Raw genomic sequence first — 24,144 nt, forward strand, 5'->3', positions numbered from 1 at the left:
ATCTGTACTGTTGCTGCTTCACGCTCTGGTTATTTTTTATAATGTTGCTCAATTTATTATTAACTAATCTTTTTTACTGTAAATCATTTCTGGTCCAAAGATGCATTATCCCTTGGATTTTTTGTAGAAAAATCCACAGAATGTTTATAGCCATCAATATGCAATAGGCATCTCCTAAAGTAAAAAAGCTTTTTTCAAATTATATGGAAAACTAGATAATTATCAATGTCTCTTTTTAAAAAAATCTAAATGAAAGAATAATTAAAGAAGTGTAACTGCTGAGAAGAGAAGCATCTTGGCCAGAATTCAAGCTGAACAATTGTAGTCTGCTGCTCTAAAATCAGGCTGTAAACTATCTGAGTGTTAACTTGTAATTTGCACTCCAAGAAAAATACACATATATATTGGGTAGATATATAAAACAAATAAGAACAGGTTATTAATGGCAGGCATCTGCGGGTTTATTACTTTAATAAACTTGCAGATGCTTTAAGACTTAAAATCATTTGCAAGGTTTCCTAAGTTGTTTACCATATTCCATAATATTTGCTAAATATGTAAGCCAAAATCTAATCATGTGTTTTGTTGTGATAAAGTCAACATCAGTATAAATGGCAAAAGTTTTGTGGAGAAAGCTCAGGTTGTTTGGTGAGGATATGATCATGACTGCAAGAAATCTATACTTACTCATTTATTTCTTAACGTGGTTTCTGATTGTGTTTCAGCTCAAGAAGCGCCCAGAGGGAAACTTACACTGTGGTTTAAATATAAGACCCAGTAACTCAGCAAATTAAAGAAAGGCATAAATTGAAAATTGCATTAGCATGGAACAAATACATTTAAAATATCTTAAAGGCACCTGGAGCGACACATCATAATAACCCACCTACAATTAAACAAAGATCAGCATTTGGAGTTGTATTCAGAAATAAATGCAACATTCTGCCAGGAAGACTGCTGCATTTTGTATAAGTTGGAATTTCTGAGCTTTCTCCCAGGGCAGCCCCACAGAGTGCATGTTGTAATTAATGCTGTAAATGCCAGGCAAAACAAGTGGAGAAACATTATTTTAGATTGATTAATAAATGCTTATCACAGTATTCACATACTGAAGTCTTTAATCCTCCAAACAATATGTATGTTGTTGTATACAGCCCTCTGAAAGCTATACATGATTCAGATCTTTTTTTTTAAAAAAAAACCCAGGATCATTTCAGTTTACATCCTGAAAACAAGCTGTAGTTGTGAGAGTGACATGTGTTTTTGCTCCTAGAGTACACTAGAAGAGAAGTCAGTGCCTTCTTTGTACATAGGCTCTCTTGCTAATCTTTGCAGAGGTTGATGGATCTATTCTGGACTTCCTGGCCAGACCTTACAGGACTAGGACTGTAGTGAAGTGGGCAGTAGTCCATTTAATTCTGTTAATATTAGATTAGAAGACAGAACTGCTTGCCCTGGAGGACAGAGGAACCCAGAAGATTTTACAACTGGAAGCAACTCCTTCTCTGGCCATCATTGTGAACTTCGAAATCCAGAAAAGGAACTTATTATTTATTTATTTATCAAATTTCTATTACTGCCCCTCTCTCCCAAAAGAACAATAAAAAGAAACAACTTTAAAATATACAAAAGCCCAGACAAGCTTTTTTTTTTTTTTTAATGAAATTCTCTCTCCCAAAATATTTTTTTTATTTTTTAAATTTCTTAGGAATGTTACCATCTATAGCTAGCAAGAGCATCACTAAAAAATACAACATAATCAGAAATAAAATAGAAAAATCCTTAGGACCTGAAGTCACAATATATCTAGATGGCACTAGACTGAGGAAACTTGATACGTGACAGAAAATAGATGTATCCTGTAAGTTCTCTGATAATGTGAATTCAAATCTAGATGGGCAAGAATGCAACAGAGTCCCTCCTTGTGGGGGAAGATGGGCAATGATAAATACATAAATAAACAAACACACTGAAGTTGCTCTGTTCAGGACTGAATGTTTATTTGTGTGTACAAAAGTTTGATCTCCCACATTGCTAAAACAAATTTTCACCCTCCTACCATAGAAATAACAGCATCCCATTTTACAATCTCTTCTACAAACTGATACCGATGCTGCTACTATTGAAACAATACTATACCTCCACCTAGTGTTGACCTTATAATCTTTGCATGTTCTTACACCCCGAGGGCTCATGGCTTTTAATTATAGACTCATACCATACAGGTAGTCCTCGTTTAGCTACTGCCTCTTTTAGCAACCGTCTGCAGTTACAACAGTGATGAAAAAGTAACTTTGTGACTAGTCCTTGCATTTATGACCTTCGCAGGTCTGTAAAGCAAAGGAAAGCTGAAGTAAGATCATAAGCACAGTTGTGGTTTCACTTAGCAACTGCTTTGCTTAACAAGTTTGTTGCTGGTCCCAATTGTGGTTGCTAAATGAGGACTACCTGTATAGGGTAAAATCAAGAGGTCCCTCAAAAACTTCTTATAATTTAATTCCATCTACAAAGTATAGCATAACAAATATTTTCATTTTAAGAGGTATATAAAATTGGGCTATGCATGCTTTTTTAAAATATAATTTTTATTGAAGATTTTTACATGAGTAAAAGATAAACATGAAAATATATATAAAGGAAATTTAGGAAAAAGAAAAAGTGTGGGAGACAATACAGATAAAGAAAGGGGAAAAAAAGAAAAAGATATATAAAAAAGTGACTTCCAGTCTTCTTTACAGCAGTTACAAACTTATTTAATCCATAAAGGGCTTCCAGTCTTTTATAAAATTACTTACTGTGTTATCCCTGATCAAACAGGTCAATTTTGCCATTTATGCAAATTATGCCATCTTCACAATCCATTCCTCCATTGTGGGTATTTCAGTATTTCTCCAGTGTTTTGCATATAATATTCTTGCTGCAGTTACCATATACAAAACTAATCTTCCATGAGTCTTTTCTAATTGGTTATCCATAAGTCCCAATTAAAAAAAATCATTCTGGTTTCATCTATGTTCTTTAAAATTCTCATATGTATTTGTATCCAATAGTTTTTTGCTTTTTCACAAGTCCACCATGCATGGTAAAATGTCCCTTCATTTTTTTTACATTTCCAACATTGACTAGAAGTACCTTTATACATCTTAGATAATTTCTCTGGAGTCATATACCAACAATATATCATTTTACAGAAATTCTCTCTTAAGTTATAACAAAATGTTAATTTCAATCCTTTTAACCACATTCTCTCCCATTGATCCATCTGCATATTATAACCAAACTTCTTAGCCCATTTTATCATGCACTCTTTAACTTGTTCTACTTCCATTTCAAATCTCAACAAAAAGTGAATAATTTGGCACCACTGGAATTAAGATAGAAAGTTTTGTTTATGACTGAGAGCAATTCCAGAGGAACCTGGTGGTGGGAGATATTAGAGAGAGGGTTGTTGAATCCTTAACAAAATTTTTGGAATGGAATGAAGAAGTTATGGATGTAGAAGTGGACAAAGTACATAGAATTAATGCAAGATATACAAAACTAAGAAATGTACCAAGAGATATACTTGTGCAGTTTGTCAGGAGGAAGACAAGAGAGCAGGTTCTACAGCAACATTTTAATACTAAATTAAGGATAAACAGTTCAGGAGAGGAGGATTAGGACTACCTGAATTTAAATTGTATTTTGCAGCCTGCTGTTCGGTTTAGATGAAAGAGTGGGTGCTGTTGAGAAACAAGAGAATGTTAGAATTAGAAGAACATAAACAGAGGTTTGGATGGCACGGCTTTTTATGGTATGATAAAGTTAAAGTTAATGTAGATTTTAAAAACCATTATGTTAGAAGTGCCATATTGAGAATATGAAATAGATACAAACTCAGGCTGCGCCCAAAAATACCTTTATTGGTTTCAGCATAAGAAGAATTTTATAGAAAAGAAACAGCAGGCAAAGAGAAATGGTTAACATATCAAGTTTTGTTAATACAGGAACATGGAGAACTTAAATGAAATCAAGAGAACAATTGACTGCAGAGCGATTTAGTTTTCAAAAATTTTCATATGCACAATTAACAAAAAAGATTTAATACAGATAGAAAAGTAACTGGAATTGAACAATTTAAGAGGGAATTCAAAATCGAACTGTGTACAAATGATGGACATGTGATTGCTAAAATGTATAAACTTTTGTTGCAGTTATACATGCTTTAGATGTAATCAAATCATCAAAGCAGCCATGTCTTTAATACAATTCATCACTATGGTTGCATCTTTTTTTCCCGTTCATGGAACGGCTTGAAAAAAATGTTGCTGCTTTAAATATAGGTGCTATGTTAGCATTCACATGTTAAAAAGCACCTTTCTAAATAACTTTTAAAGGATGCACAGCCCTAATTATAATATGGATGCCTATCAAGTGGCAGCACCTCCCCAATTTTGGATGATCTTGAAAAAGTGAAAGTTTGACTTTTTTACTACATAAGATTGGGGACCATCATGAAATCCAACTGCAGGCTAGACTGGGAAGTAAAAAAAAAACTTGAAAAATATGTCAAACTACTTTTGTGTATAAAAGTCCATGGACATTAGTCATCAGGAGTTAAGCTCAGGTGAAGGGAATCCTTATTTTATAATGTGTATATACCCACAATAGCTTTAGGCAATCAAAATAAGAATACTTGGTATGCCTACATCTACCTGTGGCCATTTGGGAAAAATGGTCGTGGTATTACAACAGTGATATCATTTTCAATTGTCACTATGGTTATTACAGTGTGAGATAAACACTTTTGTTCTAAATTAGTTGGTTTAGAATTTGTTCTAAATTTGTGCAACAATAACTTCCAAACTCACTGGAAACAAATTAGGTTAAAAACAGCAATAGCTTTCCCAGAATAATGGTATAGTAGTACACTGATTTCACTATCATAAACATTTATAATTTTTCAGATGTAAATATTGCTCACAATGTTGTAAAAATGTGTTCGACCAGACAGGACAGTAGAATTGGTAGGAAAAAAAAAAAAGACAAGTCAATGGAAAATTACACATCTATCACTCTACCATCAACTAAAAAAATCAATTGTTGTCTATAAGTGATATAGCATAGGATATGCATACAGAATGCTTCAAACCATTCAGACTCAGCACCATTCACTTCCATTTCAAAGGATTTGGGGACTGGCAGAATTTCTGCTGACAGTCATGAGGAGTCACAGCCCATTTGGGGCTGCCTATTGGACCTGATAAGAATCTTTTAGCATGTATTTGTCATGGCCTCCTCTGAGAAAGGTTGCTCACTGGAAGAAGATAAATCAGGCAATCCCACAAAGCCCTCTGCACCAGAAAATCCAAGCCTGGGCCAAAATCCCATTAGGCAGACATTTTCTTCCCAGGACCCTGACCTAAATTCCTAAGCCTAAATATAGAGCACCATCAAGAGATCAACTATTAAAAGGTAAAGAGGCAGAGATCTAATCAAGGATTGTTCCTGACTAGAAGCAACAACTGCAGTAATGCTTGTGAGGTTGGCCAAACACATAACTTTATGCCTTGAACCCTGACAGACTTCCCTGATATATTGACTCTTTCCTGCCTAGACCCCAGATCTTTACCCACTAGAAGTCATAGATCATGGTAAAGGTCAAGTCACAGAACATGACTTAAAAAGATTTCCTATAGGAAAAAAAAAAAGGAAAATACGAAGCTCTAGGCAGACCAGAAGTTGCTGCTGGTCTGCTCCTAATTTAGATACAATTCTGCTATGAAAAGGTTCTCAGATGAATAGAACACACAATTACTAAAATTGTACATAGAAAATAAATGCCAAAGAAAATAGACAGAAGCACACACAGTCAAAATAAAAATTAATCCTATGTTATATTTCTACCTATATGCTTTTTTATTTTAACCATTCAAAGACATTTTCATTTTGTCTTTTTAAAGACACTCACTCACGCTGAGATGACTTAGCCGTTAGGATAAGCTACTGAGAAAAGTCAGAAGTGCCACTTTATTCCTTGTGAATTAAATCAACACAGAGAAGGAATTCCTCTGGAATGATGTGGATAGGATCATCAATCATCATATATAACAGGCTCTCCCCAGGAGTATTGTGATCTTGGCTGAATCCTGAGGTAGACTGGATAAATCAGCAGCCTGAAGAGTCAATAGGCAACCCAACACCTGCAACTGCTCCAGGAGACACTGACCCTGAGCTGATGTAATCTGGTTTGGATAATGACAGGCCAGATCCTGTAAAGGAAACTAGCCCAAGAATGTGTTCAAGCTAAGAAGAGTTGAGCAAAGGTGGCCAGCATGCCACCTTGAGAGGAGAGGACAGCAATACCTTAAATCAAGCTGGGCCAGCATCTGGGGCTATATAAGAACAGCTTTCAGGGCCTTGGGAACAACTCTCTGATTCTGGACCTGGGTTCCTGTTGCTCTTGCTCCTAGCCCTGGATCAGCTCATGGAATTCTCTGGACTGTCATAGACAACACTCGTGGCTCTGAATCTGCTCTCTTTCTGCTTGCAGACTTAATCAGATAATTCATCTGATTCCCAGCTGTAATGAGAAAGTTTACCACACAGCAATAAATTGGAATTGTCTGGCAGTCTGTTTTGCATCAGCTGGCACAGGATAAGCAATGTGGGAGAGTGCATGAGGACTGCAGAAGGGTGGGATATAGAGGCTCTGTGGGAGTGCCAAGGAAATTAGTTCAGCAGATCCCGTTATGTTCCTGTGCAAGTGCACAATCTATGAAAATGCCATACTTCTCCAAGTGTATTATCATCAGTGGAAAAGTAAAATCAAGAAGCAGTACTCCAAATGGGTGATGGAAATAGAGAATGCTTAAGAGTATCATCATCTTTTCATTTAATATAATTACACTGTTGCAACGATGATTAATCATTTATTTAGAATCTAATTTCTCTGTGAACTTCCTTTATGGCTCCAAAGATTCTCTCTACCTGTTTAGACTGCTTCTTGATGTTGACTTTGCTTTTACATGTCATCCACAAAGCAGATCAGTGCCAATTGTTAAAGATCAGAAGGCAAATCAATCCTACCAAAACTTTCCAGAAAAGTCACTGATGTAAAGTATCAAATGAAAGCAGGTTGAAAGGCAACAAAAGCATATTTCTTCTCTTTTTGATGCAGTAAATATTTGTAATTATTCTATTTGCACAAATATATTTACCTCTATTAGTATTACATACTTTATTATATTTATAGTATTGTTATAGTAGACTAGCAGTTACAGTAGATTAGCAGTTGACAACCAGAAGCCAAAAGTTTGCAAACCACTTTGTCTGCAGTTACTAGAGCCCTCTCTGACCACAACTGCTGAAAATACGTTACTTATATGCCATGTTGAAGTAGAAAAGACATAAAAATAGGGTATATATTTTAAAATAGGCTTAACACAGTTCCATAAACAAAGACACTTTCTCCAGTGCAGGAACAGAACAGAAAATCTTGTTCCTGTTACATGCATGACACAGCCCCATCCATTCTGCATCACTGCTCCACCCACTGCAGCCCATGGCCTTCCCAAACAACATTACATGGAACTATCAGCCATCAGAAGGTTGCCCATTCCTACAGGACTCAGCAAAAAACAGAACAGACTTAGAGAACAGCACTTATTTCAACATAAAAATGTACTTTTCTAATAAGCCAATTTTTATTTATTGGCTGGTTTAAGGTTTTCTTATCCACTACATTATATCTGGCCTGTACTACACATCCACTAGATATAAGTGCAAGTGTAAATCATACATAGCCCCAGGACACCCAAGTTACAAGATATCTTGGCTGGCACAATTACAGAACATTTTCACCTTGAAAAATAATTTCCCATCCTTGAAACCATCAATTAATTCTCTATAAAATAATTGGAGCAAAAAAGCAAAAATGAAATCAAAGCAGGGAAATTGAATACCAATGAATTCCACATGGCAGTTTTCTACTCAAGGTGTGGTGCTCATAGCCTGGAGACATGAATATAGTTTCTGTTTTTGAGAATTTTTCCTCATTAGGAGTATAGTACTCTTGTTGCTAATTTTTCTTACATTTTCTTCATAAAAACAGTACAAGGCATTTCCCTTTATAATTTTATTTTTTTCCCTGTCAGCTGAAATCTTAATTGCTTTGCTCACAATCAGACAATGAAAACATAGGGAATGAATCCCAATTTTTCAGCTTAAAACTTATACAGAACCAGTTCTTTACTTTATCTTGCTCAGAACTGTGTCCATAGATCATTTAGAATTTCTAGCAGGGATCTTTTTCCCAGCCTACCTGACTGAACAAGAGCCATTCTACTACTGAAGCATGGTCAAATAAATCCATCACTTTTGGTTTTGTTCATTCTGTTTTTCCCAATCATTATTTCATTTTGGTCCTGTTTCTCCCTTTGTTTGTAAATTATACATATCTTCATGTGTGATTTCCTAGTACATCCATGTTTGCATTTATGCATTTTATTTTTGTAGTTGAAGTCACTAGGGTGGAAATGGTTGTGCTATAACTTAATTTATTATCACTTACTTGGATCAGAATGTTGAAGCAGAAGAACTGCTTGCATACTGTGGAGAAAAAGAAAAAAGTGTTAATTATATATTTAGATATATACAAAACAGACTTGCAACAACTATCTTACAACATTTTAATACTCTCCAATGTAAGATAACTATCTGCTTCTTTGCCTTTAAACATGAATATTGCTAAAGGCCACAGTTCATGGTTTTGTTTGGTTTTGTTTTTTAAACCAACAGCTACTTTTGGCAAAAGATTAGTCATCATGCTCTGCCTCAGCCAGTTTGGATTCTCATTCAGCTTTTGTTTGAGATTTGCTTTGGAAACACATTCATAGATCTCAGCAACAATGTTAAGAAATCTGAAGAAAATATACAGTTCACACAGAAGTAGTGCATAAGTAATAGAAGTCTCTTAACTTGACAAGTTGAGGAAATGAAGGCCCCACATTGGCAAATAAGCATTTAAAGCATGATAGAAGGCTTAGAAGATGCACGATAATCATATCCGAAGTTTTAATTTCAGCCCAAGACATGGTGTAGTGTCTTGTACTAGATAACCAACAAAAGAGAAATTAGCAACCCTGGGCAGTAGGAAGCATCTTTGTTGCTGTATTCAACATGGCAGTAAAAAAAGGCATGCAGAGTTCTGTTTCTTTTTTTAAATCTATCACTTATGTGGGAATGTAATAATGCCTCCCTAAGTTGCTTGGTTCACACAATGCACTAAGTCAGAGTTTGTTGAATAAGGAGTCTGGATTCACACATTGTTCCAAATTATAAATCACAGCCTACAAGGCTCAGTGACCAAGTTCACACAACAGACCAAAAGAAAATGGCTTAGTACAATATGTGTACTAAGGCAGTATTTTCATCAGCTGTACACAATACTTTAAATTATTGTTATTTCCTGACTTTGGGCTCATTTATTGATCTTACAGCAAATGTTGCTATTTTTATTTGAGGAATATTTGTAGGACATAGAGGGTTAGGTGGAAGAGACTGAGGCTTTATTGGTGCAGGTCTGGGTTATTTCGCACTTGAATAACTGCCAAGTCTCCCAGCAGATGTCTCTGAATCCTTCTTTCCTCTCCTTACCTTGATCCAGAACAGCCCAAATGGAAGCAATTCTCTTTAAAAAAAAAAAAAAAAAAATAGGGAGTGCTTTTCACTGGATTTGAGCGACAACCCAATTTCAACCATTGGTATTTGTTTTGAGCTTTCTGGTTACAACCACTGGTGTCTGTCTGACTTTACTCCCTCTTTCAATCCTCTGAGAGTAGCCTTCTTTCCATTCACCCACAGGTGACAGTTTCAAGGTTACAGGCTTTGAGGAACTTGGCTCTGCAGCCCTGAAAAAGCTTCCTGCCCTTCACCTTTAGAAGAGGTTGAAAGACTGTTTTATTTGATTAGTGGATTAGCTTACTTTACTCTCATTAACCTTGGCTGGATATGTACACCCTCAGTTGTATCACAGGACATTGTTGGGTGTGGTTCGTCTCCAACATTTGTTTAGTGGTTTGACAATTTTATTTTTTAAAACTTTTGCAAAGTCTTTGTATTTTTCTGATCTGAACCATCACTTGGTAAAGGCACATAATAAATATGTATTATTATTATCTAAAGTAGTTGTACAACAATGACTAAAGCAAAAATTTAGTTTAAAAAGGACAAAAGCTAACTCAGTGAACATAATACAATAGCATTCTAAAAATAATAAATCCAATTTATGCATGTAACAATGTTCTACCAAGAGTTAAGCACAGCATCATCGCAATATCTAAACTGTTTGTCTAACACAAGCCCTGGGTTCATGTCCTGAAGTCAAGATAATTTTAATAAAAAAGAAGGTGACAGGTTGCTCAAAAGTTTATGGATATAAATAAATACATCAGTTCAACAATACTCTGCATGGTTTTTCATTTTAAACTTGCCTACAAAAAACCCTCCAAATAACACCGAATCACAAACTGTAAACACTAAGTTCAATAGAAAAAATAAAATGCTAAGGGTTGGATAAAATGCTAATTGTTGGATCAAAATTTAATCATATTTGCAGAAGAACTACTGAAATCAGTGAATCTTAAGTTGTGCTTTTCGTTGACCGCCTTGGCTTGTTGTGGGATTATTAGTTAAACTCCATACAATTGAAAGGCACTTTTGGGAAAAAGTCAATATAGATGGAAAAAACATAGAGATGGGGCAGGTTTACTGATTCATTTTTCAGCAACTGTTCTGTTTGTTGTCAGAAGCCTGGATTATGTTCATTTTATTTTATGATAAAGAATTTTATACATATAAATAATTAATTGCTTTTAACCAAACAGTCATTCATTACTTTTAGCTCATTTTACAAGCTGAATTCATATGCATATATGTAAACATGAAATCTTTAGTCACTTTTGTCAATAATACAGAAATTACAAACCATATACTACATAATTCTAACACAAAACATTCCTGCTGTTATTACTTCAACGCTTATGATAATCTCCCTTCATCAATTACCAGCCAAATCTTTCAATCTTCATTCTTTTCCTTCCCAGAACAGGCTAAACTAGCTGTTCTCTCTTCCTCCAGTCTGGAAGAAATCACTAATACAAAAAATAGGTCTGATATCTGCTTCAGACCTAAAGCAAGGGGAAGCCAACTTTTTTTTGGCTCAAGGCTGCACTGTAATATGGTACAGCATTCAATCGAAAAGATGTACCTTTTGAAGACTATGACATCAGGGAAGGTATTGTCCATTCTCCTAAACTAGTTAGTTTCCAGACAAGTGAAGAGCAGTATCTCAAACATTTCACCCAGGTTGCCCAGACTCTCTTAACGATCATGAAGATGATCAGTTCCCATATTATTTCTCTACCATGGAGCAACCCTCACCTAGAGCATACGTTTCTGTAGTGACTGCAGTTTGGGGGAATTAGAAGAATATACCACAAATGGCCATAGTGAAAGGAAAATTTCAAATCTGCACCAACTTTTTAGAAAACTGCAATGACATAAACAGAATTTTGTAGGCAACACAAAGCTGCTAGACAGTGCCAAGTAAACACATAACAATCAATACTAGTTAGTATAGGTTTGGTGAGTGCACTTCCAACATTACTCATTATTGTTACAAGGGTTTTTTTTTTTTGAAGTTGGAGGTACTTTTAGCAGTTAAAAAATCACTAATCACAGTCATTCTTTCTGTCACTATGTCCTCCTTTCTTAGGGAATTTCAACAGCCATATTGAATAGACTGCTTATTGCTGCTATCAATCTCTAGCACCTGCTACACTTGCTCCATTCCTAGCTGAATCAGCAACTGCACACGGCCCTGCTTCCTTGTCTGCACAGTCTGAACATGTAAGGCAGGCAGGCAGGCAATGGAGGAGGAGCAGAATAGGTCATTGTGAGCAATGGTAGTAGCTGATACAGAGGCTGAGAAGAGTGAGAGGAAAGCACTGTGCTCTAGCAACTGTTGCTGAAGGATGTAGTATAGGCATGTTGTAATGGGTATTTCCTGCCCAATGTCCACAGTCCTGTAGCTGCTATCACTGCTGCTCCACTCATCAGGCCAGACTCCTCTTTCTCATCCAGGCCCGCAACTAGGGTCTCTGTCACTTGGGGCAAACATGGATTCTGCGCCCATTTTGGCGCCCCCCCCCAGCGCAGCATCTGGGGCACATGCCCCGCTTGCCCCCCCCCCCAGTTGCGGCCCTGTTCTCACCTATGAAGACTGAATGAGGACAGCAAAGAGGACTGAGAAATATGCTGCCCCGCAGTTCTGGCTCCCTGCCATTACCCAATGCCAGAGGGTTTCTGCTGTTTTGAGCCCAGCAGCAGCAGATTAGACATTTCCCACCTCCTATTTCATTTGCTGTTTGCCATGCTTGGAAAGGGAGAGAAAGGCAGAGGAGAGTAAACATTATTTGTGAAAGTAAACCCACGTATAGAGGTGGCCCACTTGACGTTATATATTGGGATTTTCAAACAACAATTTTTTTTTTTAGAAAACTTTATTAAAGCATTTTCAAAATATACATAAAAACTAAGAAGACTGAAACAAAGAAGCCTAAAAAGAAAAAGAAACAGAACTAAAAAGGTGTGAAAAAACACAAAACAAACCACTACAAAGTGACTTCTGACTTTCTGTAACAAAGATATACATAAATCAATATCAATCTCTTACTCCAATTCATATTATAGTAAACATTATTTCTATAAAGCGTTTAAATTCTCATTATTACATTCCCTTCTAAAACAAAATTACCCTCCGAATTAAAGAAAAACATATAAACCCTTCAAACATAATTTGGAACCTAATATAGTAACAAACACTATTTTTCTTCACTATAATTTGCTCCTATCTGCCAACTAAACTAACATTAACCAAAAATGTAGGAATTATCCAACAGCATAAACATTTATCTAAACCCTTAAAAAACCATCCTGATAATCACATCTAAACAATAACCTAAGCATTTACCAAAATGTAGGAATTTTCAAAACCGCATCACCATTTATCCAAACCTTTAAGAAACCATCCTGATAAACACATTTATACAATTATCCCACTTCAAAGTAAACCAAGGCATTTACGTATCTCAGTATTATGTACAGAGCTTTCTTCTTGTCAATTTCAAATTGTATGACCTGCTTTAAAAAGCCCAGATATTCCTCCAAAATCTTCCAGCCTTTAGAATTTAATTCTTTCTTGATCATGATGTGGTGGCAACACAATCTTCCTATCTTCAACTTTCGACAACTCAATTTTCCTTTGACTATTTAAACAGATAAAGCCTCATGTGGCGCAGAGTGTTAGGCAGCAGTATTGCAACTGAAACTCTCCCCATGACCTGAGTTCAATCCCAGCGGAAGCTGGATTCTCGAGTAGCCAGCTCAGATCAACTCAGCCTTCCATCCTTCCAAGGTTGGTAAAATGAGTACTCAGCTTGCTGGGGAAGGTGACGACTGGGGAAGGCAATGGCACACCACCCAGCTATAGTCTGCCAAGAAAACTTCGTGAAAGCAGCATCCCTCCACAGGGTCAGCCTAGGCTGAAACATTCTTTTAAATGCTCAGAAACAAAATAATATTCAGTAGCGGGTCAGGCAGACATCCCCCTGTGATTCACTGGGGTATAAGAAGTGGCGGGGGGAGGGAATTCCACTAGCTGGTTGTCTTCAACTCCCAGGATAATGGTGACTCTAGCCCTCTCATCCTGTCTAAGCCATTCAGCACTGGGATTTTGAGGGGTTAGCTCACCAATTGGTAGCCAAAGATTCTCTCTGCAAAGATACATTAACATCTTCAAGGCCCAATTCAAGTAGTTGGTCTCTGATAGGCGCTCAAGAGGCATTGCTGAGGACTGGGAGGTAGCCATGGCTTCTTCCTTCTTTTGCAAGTCACCTCAGCTACCTTCTTTGTCCTGCAGACTGGCAGTAGCTGGAAAATCTCCAGGCGGCTCCAAAGAAAATCTTCACAGGTCTTTGCTACCTGCCTTTAAATTGTGCATGAGGTGTGGAGCTGATCTCTCTGCTCTCTCTGGGGGTTCGCTAGATTTCTTACTGGGCCCATAACCTGTGACAGAATGCTGGAAAGCGTTTGGCCCGAGAGATCAGAAAAATCACACACCAGGCATTTCTATAAAAATAAATGTATTTACAGAAAGCACAAAAACATATTTTACAAGCTGTGCATTCACACTTGCACTCAGAGAGGATGGGAGGAGGCTGTGTAGAAAGAAGGAAAACTGAAACTAAAACAAGTCCAGGCAAAGTTCCTCCCCCAAGCAATGCAGCTTTTAACATCCAAATTGAGGACAATTAAGTTCAACCTCTTCACCCTGCCGATATTTAAGGAAGTACTCAAATACCATGGTGACATTAATTTCTGTAGCAGAAAATAATATACCAAACACAAAGACAATCAAGGCAGTCCCAGTTGCTGTTGTACCCCCAAGACATGCAGATCGTTAAGTGGTAAGTGGCAGGAGTCCTAGGTAAGGAGCATGGAGGTGCCGCAGGGGGGTGGGGGAGATGCGAGTTGGGGGACAGGTAGGGGAGACAGAGGGAAGGAGGTCAGCACAAGTACCGAGAGGCTGTCATGAGCACTGATGGTGAGCAGGAGGGGGCCCCTATCCAGGGGAAAAAATGCATGCGTAGTAGCGAGAATTTGAGCTGTCATTCCAAGAGACACAGAACAGACCCGCCTTGACTTTTGGGGTCAGAACAAACTTCTTCAGTTTGTTAGGATTTTCTGTCTAATGTAGCAGTAATAAAACATTAGAGACCTATTCCTTGTCTCGGCGTGGTTCCTGCTTGTTAGGACATCAATCCTAACAAACTCAAGAAGCGTGAGAAAACCCATACAGATAAACCCCAAAAGTCAAGGCAGGTCTGTTCTGTGTCTCTTTGAATGACAGCTCAAATTCTCACTACTACGCATGTATTTTCCCCCCTGGATAGGAGCCCCCTCCTGTTCACCATCAGTGCTCATGACAGAGGCCAAGGGAATGAGTGTGCAGTGCAGTGCGGAGGAAGGCTGGTGGGGGAGACTTACCAGAGTGACTTACGACCTTCCCTGCCAGCTTCCCCATTGACTTTACTTGTGAGAAACCAGCAGGGATGGTCGCAAAGAGCGACCAAATGACAGCGGGATGCTGCAACTGTCGTAAGTGCGAGCTGGTTGCCAAGTGCCCGAATTGCTATCATGTGACTGCAGGGGCGCTGCAATGGCCAGAAGGACTGGTCAGAAGTACACTTGTTCAGCACCATTGCAACTTCAAACAGTCGCTGAATGAATGGTTGGTAAGCGAGGACTACCTGTAGTAAGAACTTGAGTGGAAAACTTTCTCAGTGGTGGCACTGACTGTGGTTTATCTGGTGTCCACATTAGTGTCCTTTAAGAACTCAGTAAAGTTAAGAATAAATTATTTTGCCATATTTGAACTTAATGAAAAACTGATGTTTTTGTCAAAACTACAGAAATTAAACTAACTTTCCTACACATGTCTATGAAGGGAAGAAGAGTGAGGAGGGATAAGAAACAAACCTCAGGGATGTGTCTGCTATTCCTTGTCAAATGCAGCTTAACATTAATTACTTAATTATATTATTCCCCACTTCTCCTTAACAATATCATAGAAAACTACTACTTAAAAATGTAGTAGCATTTATAACACCCTCCCCCCACATTTTTCAAGAAACTAAAACAAACAAAAAAGATTTAAAAGGTGTACAAGCCTCTTGTTTACTGTTTGTTAAATGGTCTACTGGGAAACCTAAATGCACTAAGTGTAGGCTTCCAGTATTTCCTACTTTAAATACTTTCGGTAGGTTGTTCTTAATCCAGAACACTGTGTTCTTGCTAGAATCCAAAACATACTTTACTGTGGAAAGGGGGGGAAGGAGAAAGAGGAAAATAAAGATCCCCCATTTTTTTCTTTTGCTGTTCCAAAAGCCTTGGTTGTGAAAAAGTTTGACTTCATACAAGTAAATGTGCAGCCAAGCTCTCTGGATTTATCACTACATTTTTTAATTTCAAGAACCCTATGTTCATGTGTTTTTAATAACTGGGCTACTTATTTTCTTTTCTAAATACCCAGTATTTGCACAAACATGTTCAGCATGAACATGAACATGTATTTACAACACTTCTTAAAAAAAACTAGAGAAGTGATTTATGCATGTTGATTTCATTAGCACTGAAGGGTATTTCACTCACACATACACACACTCACACACAAGTATCTATGCAACAAGAAAAGCACACACAAAGATCCCAGAGAACAAACATCTTTCCTGGGTATTTTTGCTTAGCAAAAACAAAAAACAAGAAAGAACGAACCCCTACAAAAACAAAATCGGTTCCTTTCTGAACATCCTGAAACTTTTCCTTAAGATAAAAAAACAAAGTGTCAAAATTCCACAAAGCCATAAATAAAAATTGGCAACCACTTTTCGAACCTCAGTGTTAGGTAATTTAGCAGCTTTGATTTTGTCATCAGTATTCAGATGGAATAAACCTAACAAACAAACAGTAACACCATAATAATTGTTTAAGAATATCTTTCTTTACATTTTATTTTAGCTCAGGTCCAACTCAGCTCAACCAAAAATTCCACTGCCGTTTTATAAATATTATAATGTTTAAATAATTATAATTTAATTAATAAGAAATTAAAGTCCATGTATAAACAGAAAAATATTCATGCTATACTTAATTTTACAGTTCTGCAGCACAGGGAGAGGGACAGGACTGTTAGCCAGGCCAGTATTTGGTTAATTAATATACACATCGTAATTTCAACTGAAAGGGGGGGGGGGGGAGGAAGGCAAGCAAACAGCACCTTTTGCTCAAACTATCTTTTGGTCTATGTCTTCTCTCTAGGTCAGTGTTTTTCAAACTTGACAACTTTAAGATGTATGGACATGCTGGCTGGGGAATTCTGGGAGTTCTCCTGAATATATTTTCCCTGGAAATAATGGAAGGGGGTGGGTGGGCAAGGAACCAGAAGGATTACAAATGGAAGGCAATATGGTCTAGATTCCTTGTAACATTATGAGACTGAGGTGACTGGGCAATTAAAGTGTTGTCTGGATGTGTGCTTTACCTTTAGAATCAACAACAATATTCCCGGTTGGTGAATATTTACAGAAGTTTTCTGTTTCACTGAGGCAGAATGCACACAAACACTGTAATGGATGCCCTATGATGAACTCAAGAAAATTTGAGAATCTGAGTGAACAATATACATCCATATTAGCTCCATCCATTTTGTTGTGCCAAAAGGAACACATGTGGAAAAATGGGTCTGCTTTTGAATATTTGTTCAAATGGTCCAGCTTTCCTAGGAACACATACCTTGCTGTTTAAATAGACTTTTAAACATATTCTCACATATACTGCTGTCGCCTAAATCCCTTGGCAATGAACACAATAGTGTTATTTAGAGAAAATTCTGTTCAACTCATCATTGCCCTGTATCAACAAGCCATCAAAAACTACCCTAGGCTATTTCTGAAATGTGGTTTAGTAAGCCGCAACTGGCAGGTATTTGTCTCAAATAAGGTTGCACCCCTCGCTTTAATTCATTCCTCCCAACTAGGCACTGCAGGAAATACTCCCAATGATGCAGGATTTTTTTTCTTTTTGGAGCAACATCCCACTATTATATAAAAAAACAAAAGAAGAGTGCAGCCTCTCTTTCCTGCTGCTTTGTTTAAAAACATGTGTACTATATCTTTTTAACTGACCAAACAATGAAGACTGCTAGGTAAGTATTTGTCTTTTTGGTCTGAATTATGATTGCTCACACGGATAGTGTTTTGACCTTGCCAGCATACGCTTAAAAAAAAAAAAGACTGGACAACTTCTACTCTGGTAAAATATCGAAAAACCCCTAAAAGCCTTCTGGGAAAAAAACATATAACGTAATAGAGAATAGAAATCCCATTGCCATTCTTATGGGAAAGGAATGTTTAACCTACACTCAAGTGACTTAATATATATTGGCAGCAAGGGTACTAATGGCCAGTCTATCGGAATTCTACAGCCTTTTTTGCTTTTCTTAAATAAAAATGCAGGGATCTCACAGGTTTGCAATGATATAAAACTAGCTGGTATGTACCTGCAATTCACTCCTCTCTTCTTCACTAGTAGTACAATGTTTTAATCTCTGTCCAGAAATCAGGAAGAGTCACACTTTTGTGGATCTAATTAGAATAATAGAAGACTGTAACATTCATGTCAGCAACTTAATACAGTGGAACAGCACAAGGACATAGTATCTCCCTGGCTACTTTCCAGATCAGAGTAGGAAAAATTTGGCTGGCTGGTAGCTGAACTTAATATTTGGGGGGCTGTCCAAGGGCTTCACTGGAGAGGAGGTCGGTGCAAAATGAATGAATCTCTAACATACATTCTGGTGAGGCCAGTATTTTATTTATTTATTTATTTCTTGGAGTTCATGGGATTGGATTTTTAAATTTTGTTGAGTTTATTTTTTCCAGGAAGATCTGTCTCCAACCTGGTCCTTCAGGTCTTTCAACGATGCACCCATCACTTCTGTGTTGTTGTTTATTCGTTCAGTCGCTTCCGACTCTTCGTGACTTCATGGGCCAGCCCACGCCAGAGCTTCCTGTCCGTCGCCAACACCCCCAGCTCCCCCAGGGATGAGTCTGTCACCTCTAGAATGTCATCCATCCATCTTGCCCTTGGTCAGCCCCTCTTCCTTTTGCCTTCCACTCTCCCTAGCATCAGCATCTTCTCCAGGGTGTCCTGTCTTCTCATTGTGTGGCCAAAGTATTTCAGTTTTGCCTTTAATATCATTCCTTCAAGTGAGCAGTCTGGCTTTATTTCCTGGAGGATGGACTGGTTTGATCTTCTTGCAGTCCAAGGCACTCTCAGAATTTTCCTCCAATACCACAGTTCAAAAGCATCGATCTTCCTTCGCTCAGCCTTCCTTATGATCCAGCTCTCGCAGCCATATGTTACTACTGGGAATACCATTGCTTTAACTATGCGGACCTTTGTTGTCAGTGTGATGTCTCTGCTCTTAACTATTTTATCGAGATCGGTCATTGCTCTTCTCCCAAGGATTAAGCGTCTTCTGATTTCCTGACTGCAGTCAGCATCTGCAGTAATCTTTGCACCTAGGAATACAAAGTCTTTCACTGCTTCTACATTTTCTCCCTCTATTTGCCAGTTATCAATCAAGCTGGTTGCCATAGTCTTGGTTTTTTTGAAGTTTAGCTGCAAGCCAGCTTTTGCACTTTCTTCTTTCACCTTCATCATAAGGCTCCTCAATTCCTCTTCGCTTTCAGACATCAGAGTGGTATCATCTGCATATCTGAGATTGTTAATGTTTCTTCCAGCGATTTTAACTCCAGCCTTGGATTCCTCAAGCCCAGCAGGTCGCATGATGTGTTCTGCATACAAGTTGAATAGGTAGGGTGAGAGTATACAGCCCTGCTATACTCCTTTCCCAATCTTAAACCAGTCCGTTATTCCGTGGTCTGTTCTTACTGTTGCTACTTGGTTGTTATACAGATTCTTCAGGAGGCATACAAGATGACTTGGTATCCCCATACCACTAAGAACTGGCCACAATTTGTTATGGTCCACACAGTCAAAGGCTTTAGAATAGTCAAGAAAACAGAAATAGGTGTTTTTCTGAAACTCCCTGGCTTTTTCCATTATCCAGCAGATATTGGCAATTTGGTCCCTAGTTCCTCTGCCTTTTCTAAACCCAGCTTGTATCTCTGGCAATTCTCGCTCCATGAATTGCTGAAGTCTACCTTGCAGGATCTTGAGCATTACCTTACTGGCATGTGAAATGAGTGCCACTGTTCGATAGTTTGAACACCCTTTAGTGTTTCCCTTTTTTGGTATGGGGATATAAGTTAATTTTTTCAGTCTGATGGCCATTCTTGTCTTTTCCAAATTTGCTGGCGTATAGAATGCATTACCTTGACAGCATCATCTTGCAAGATTTTGAACAGTTCAGCTGGGATGCCGTCATCTCCTGCTGCCTTCTTATTAGTGATGCTTCTCAAGGCCCATTCAACCTCACTCTTCAGGATGTCTGGCTCTAGCTCACTGACCACACCGTCAAAGCTATCCCCGATATTGTTATCCTTCCTATACAGGTCTTCCGTATATTCTTGTCACCTTTTCTTGATCTCTTCTTCTTCTGTTAGGTCCTTGCCATCTTTGTTTTTGATCATACCCATTTTGGCCTGGAATTTACCTCCGATGGTTCTAATTTTCTGGAAGAGGTCTCTTGTCCTTCCTATTCTATTGTCTTCTTCCACTTCCATGCATTGCTTGTTTAAAAATATTTCCTTATCTCTTCTGGCTAACCTCTGGAATTTTGCATTTAATTGGGCATATCTCCCCCTATCACTGTTGCCTTTTGCTTTCCTTCTTTCTTGGCTACTTCTAGTGTCTCAGCAGACAGCCATTTGGTTTTCTCTTTCTTTGGGATGTATTTTGTTGCCGCCTCCTGAACAACATTGCAAACTTCTGTCCATAGTTCTTCCAGGACCCTATCTACTAAGTCCCTTAAACCTATTCTTCACCTCCACTGCATATTCCTTAGGAATATTAGTGAGCTCATATCTAGCTGATCTGTGGGTCTTCCCTAATCTCTTTAGTCTGATCCTAAATTGTGCAAGAAGAAGTTCGTGATCTGAACTACAGTCAGCTCCAGGTCTTGTTTTTACCGACTGTGTAGATGTCTGCCACCTTTGGCTGCAAAGGATGTAGTCAATCTGATTTTGGTGTTGTCCATCTGGTGAAGTCCATGTATAAAGCTGTTCTCTTAGGTTGTTGGAAGGGAGTGTTTATTATGCAGAGTGAATTGTCTTGGCAAAATTCTATCAACCTATGTCCTGCTTCGTTTTGTTCTCCCAGGCCATGCTTACCTGTAATTCCAGGTGTCATTTGACTGCCCACCTTAGCATTCCAGTCTCCTGTGATGAAAATAACATCTCTTTTAGGGTGCGGTCCAGTAGGTGCTGCAGAACCTCATAGAACTGCTCTACTTCAGCTTCTTCAGCATCTGTGGTTGGGGCGTATATTTGGATCACTGTGATGTTAGATGGCTTGCCCTGAATTCGAATTGAGATCATTCTATCGTTTTTTGGATAGCAATCACTGCTGTAAGTGAATCCATCTACCTTGCTGGTGGTCATCTTCTCTTTTCTTCCATCTTTCCCTGCATTATAGACTTCTCTATTGAGCTAGGTGTTTGCATAATGAATAAAAAATAGGATAATTTGAGCCCATTCATTTGTGCCTTGAATGGAAACTTGGGTAGATTTGTTCCAGGATCCATTTGTATGTTTTCTTGGCTATCCATGGAATTCTCAGTAAGACAGAGTTCATCGTATTTTGTAAAGGTTGTAAAAGTTCGTCCTCAACACATTTATAATAAAAACGTGGTAACATCTAGTTCAGGCAACTTTCCTGGCTTAATCTTTTTTATAGATTCAGAAACTTCCCTTACTGTTATAGGTCCATTCATAATCTGTCTCTATTCCTCTGTAATCCTTGGTAAATTTTATTTCTTTAAATATTCATCTATTTTCTCCAGAAAGATGTCACTTGCTTTCTACAAGTTAGAATAATATTGATGAAATGCCTTTTGCATGGCTATGCTATCCATTAATACAGTATCTCCCTCTTGTAGTTTTAATATCATTTTCTTTTTCTTTTCATAATTTATATGTCAACCATTTCCCTGGTTTGTTTGCAAACTCAATTTTTTTGTTTTATGTAATTCATTTTTATTTCTATTTCTCTTACTGTTAACATAGATAACTGTTGTTGTAAAAGCTTATCTTCTTTGGAAATTTCTTTAATTATTCTTTTCTCTTTACCTCATCCAAAATAGCTTGTGTTTTCTCTTACCTCTTCTTTTTGAGTTCCTTATTATGTTGTATGAAATAACCTCTGATAAAAGATTTACTTGAGTTCCAAACCATTCTTAAATCAGTACCTTTGTCTAAATTATTTTTTAAAAAATTATTTTCATTTCTTTTTACAGTCCTCCACTATTGCTTTTTTCTGTAACATTTCATTTAGTCTCCATCTAAAAGAACTATACTTGGTATATAAATTTCCTTTTATATACCAAATTCACAGGATTATGATCCGAAAAAGTCATTGGTAATATCTCTATTTTAGAAACCTTAGTAGCCAAATTCTTCAAAATCCATATCATATCTATTCTCGAAAAAGATCTATATCTTTCAGAAAAGTAGGTGTATTCTCTTGAATTGCCATTTTTCTGTCTCCATATGTCCACAAGGCCTAAATTGTCCATCTAATCAAAGAAAACGTTTGGTAATTTGGCTTGAGTGATTTTAATATTTTTCTCAGAAGTTCTATCCAGTTGTGGGGAGATCACTCCATTCCAATCCCCCATCAAACACCAATTTTCATAAGAGAAACCTATTAATCTCTTCATAAGTCCTCATAGGACAGTACTTTATCCTCATTTGGGGCATAGATTCCCAGTATCAGAGTCTTAGTCCCTTGCAGATTAACTTCCACCCCAACAAACCTACCATGCTCATCAGTCAATACAAGTTCTAGTTTTAGTTGGGGATTTATATACAAAACAACTCCATTTATTTTTTTAGTTTCTGCTCAAATAAATTCTTCACCCAAATTTTTATAAATCAAATATTTTATATCCTTTTTTCTAATGTGCGTCTCCTGTAGGCAAATTATATCTTGTTTTAATTTTTCCAAATAATGATTTTTTTTCTCTTTTGAGGAGCATTTGCTCAATCTCTCTTTAGCTGTAAATTCATTACATATGAAAGTGTTTCAGAAAGTGAGGCTTGTGCGAACCTTGTGTCCATATAGGCTGCATTACAGCTGTGAGCTTGGTTGAAATCCCTCGATTCCCAGCCACTCAACTCACGAGTTGACTGCAAAAACCTCAGTGCCTGCAGCCTGCTCATGAGGAACAGCAGTCTGGAATGCAAGTGGGCAATCTCATGACCCTCCTTTATCCAGAAAGACTGCTCTGGCCAGAATCGTCATCTGGCTACCAATCTCTGCCACAATGCTGTCCCTGCTCCTTCAGGGATATCTAGACCTCCATAGATCCTCACCTGGAAGCCCCCATAGATCTTCATCCAGAAGCCCTCTGGGCTGAATCTCCAAAATTGATATAGATGATTGCAGAAACATTTCAGATTATTGCTGAATAATTATTTTATTTAAATATTTATGCTGATGAGAAAATTTAACTGATAGTGTAAAATTAAAGACAAATAAGATCATGCAAACAGTTTGAAGTAAAATATGAAGCAAAAAACAGCAACAAAAACCAAGAGATACATCACAACTGTAATAATTTATCTCAAATATCTGTACAAAGCTACCTGAAGGAAAAAGTGGTTTAATGTATCTGTGGAATGAGAAAAAGTAGGAGCGCCTTTAGGTTAAAAAAAATCAGAACAAACTAAAGCTACAGTATATTGCAAGTGCTTTATTTAAAAATAAAGATTTTTTTTAAAAGGCTCTTTAATTATCCTGACATCTGCTGGGAGATAGGTTGACCAAGTCCCTCCAGGAAATTATCTTGCCAACAACTTTCTCCTTCAGAGGGCAGAGGAAAACTAGAGAGAATCAGCTATCCTTGATCTGAATTAGCCAATAGAGAAAACTTAATCAAAGAAGAGGAAGTAGCAAGAACATTGGGTGAAAATGATCATATAATGCAGAGTTCTTCATTTTAACACAAACTAAAGCTGCGTGGTCAAGGGACGCGGTGGCGCTGCGGGTTAAACCGCTGAGCTGTCGATCGGAAGGTCGGCGGTTCGAAACCGCGCGGCGGGGTGAGCTCCCGTTGCTCGTCCCAGCTCCTGCACACCAAGCAGTTCGAAAACATGCAAATGTGAGTAGATTAATTGGTACCGCTTCGGCGGGAAGGTAACGGCGTTCCGTGAGTCATGCTGGCCACATGACCCGGAAGTGTCTATGACAACGCCGGCTCCAAGGCTTAGAAACGGAGATGAGCACCGCCCCCTAGAGTCGGACACGACTGGACTTTACGTCAAGGGAAACCTTTACCTTTAAAGCTGCGTGGAGTCAAAT

At 37.8% G+C, this 24,144-nt stretch overlaps 1 protein-coding gene across 2 annotated transcripts in view; it reads right to left on the reverse strand.

The window, feature by feature from the left end:
* The window catches only part of THRB (thyroid hormone receptor beta), a 183,832-nt gene that overhangs the window by 96,489 nt on the left and 63,199 nt on the right, over positions 1-24,144 (reverse strand). Inside the window, exons 4-5 of one of the 2 annotated variants that reach the window (XM_063303892.1) lie at positions 11,422-11,530; positions 8,552-8,589 (exon numbers count right to left, since the gene is read on the reverse strand). The gene's annotated coding sequence lies outside the window, so the exon portion shown is untranslated. The remainder of the gene's footprint in view (positions 1-8,551; positions 8,590-11,421; positions 11,531-24,144) is intronic. The other variant, XM_063303893.1, reaches the window with a different exon arrangement.

Source organism: Candoia aspera, chromosome 4, assembly GCF_035149785.1.
Source record: "Candoia aspera isolate rCanAsp1 chromosome 4, rCanAsp1.hap2, whole genome shotgun sequence".
NCBI lineage: Eukaryota > Metazoa > Chordata > Lepidosauria > Squamata > Boidae > Candoia > Candoia aspera.